The sequence below is a fragment of the Oncorhynchus keta genome, chromosome 33, assembly GCF_023373465.1.
Source record: "Oncorhynchus keta strain PuntledgeMale-10-30-2019 chromosome 33, Oket_V2, whole genome shotgun sequence".
Taxonomy (NCBI): Eukaryota; Metazoa; Chordata; class Actinopteri; order Salmoniformes; family Salmonidae; genus Oncorhynchus; species Oncorhynchus keta.
In genome coordinates this window covers 2492604-2493985 of record NC_068453.1, presented here as the reverse complement: position 1 = coordinate 2493985, position 1382 = coordinate 2492604, and the positions used below count along the sequence as shown (strand labels likewise).

Here is a 1382-nt window from a genome sequence, read left to right as displayed (position 1 = left end):
GAGGGTGCAAGGGCTCCATGGCTGGGGACCACCCCCCCACCCGTGCCCATCCAATAGGGGGCGAACCCTGGTCATTTTGGACATTTTTCAAAAAATAATTTTCAAAAATGACAGAGTCCCTCTTCTCTCTCATCATACAAGACAAATGGACCTAGGTTGATTCAGGGCTTAACATAGTGATATATACCATTTGGACAGTACAAATGCAATTTGGTTCACTGACTTTTGGGTTTAGAAGCCAACGTCCTATGATCATATATGGCAAATGGACATAACATCTTGATATTGCATTTGGACATTTCTTATTGCATTTGGCAATGGTTCACTGACTTTTGACTTCCTATGATAGCATATTGCAAATGGACAAAACATGCGCCTTATGGACAACTCACTCAAATATGACAAAGGTATGTTCATACAGTTGTTATACATGTATAATTGACAAAAAAATATCTAAAGAATTTCAAAAAAACGGTCCAGAAAGCACTTTTTTAGGGGGTGATACGTTTTTGAATTATTATTATTTTTAAAATAAATTGACACTTGGGAAACCAAATTTTTCAGATATTCATTGCATAAATTAACATTTCCAAAGGAAGGCATTTTTGACACGAAGATTTCTCTGTTCCAAATATGGTAATTATTGTATGTGTCAAAGAGCCCTGTTTCCACCCAGGATAAAACCGGGGAACGTTCGCGTGTTAAGCGTACTGAATTTTACAGATATTCATTGCATGAACTAAAATGTCTAAAATTAGGCATTTATGGAAATAAGTCTATTTTACAACTACAGTAATTATTGCATGTGAAAAAGATCACTGTTTCCACCCGGGGACCTTTAGCATGTTAAGCAAACGTCATAACCACTACACTACAGAAACTTCTGCAAGAACTATCAGCAAGGAGTAGTAAACCCAAATTTTATAGATATTCATTGCATGAATAAAAATGTCTAAAATGAGGCATTTATGAAAAGAAATCTCTATTACAACTATGGTAATTATAGCATGTGACAAAGGGCACTGTTTCCACCCGGTTTCTAACCAGGGACCTTTCGCGTGTTAAGCGAACGTAATAACCACTACACTATAGAAACTTCTGCAAGAACTATCAGCAAGGAGTAAACCGAATTTTACAGATATTCATTGCATAAATTCAAATTTCCAAAGGAAGGCATTTTTGACAAGAAGATTTCTCTGTTCCAAATATGGTAATTATTGTATGTGTCAAAGAGACCTGTTTCCACCCAGGATGAAACCGGGGAACGTTCACATGTTAAGCATACCTGATAACCACTACACTACAGAAACTTCTGCAAGAACTATCAGCAAGGACTAAACCAAATTTTATAGATATTCATTGCATGAATTAAAATTTCAAAA

General features: G+C 36.0%; 1 non-coding gene across 1 annotated transcript; it reads right to left on the bottom strand.

Annotated features, from left to right (window-relative positions):
* Positions 1–1023: 1023 nt before the first annotated feature.
* Positions 1024–1096, bottom strand: trnav-aac (transfer RNA valine (anticodon AAC)). The gene has a single exon. It is a non-coding gene; the product is annotated as a tRNA-Val (tRNA).
* Between the last annotated feature and the right edge of the window lie 286 nt (positions 1097–1382).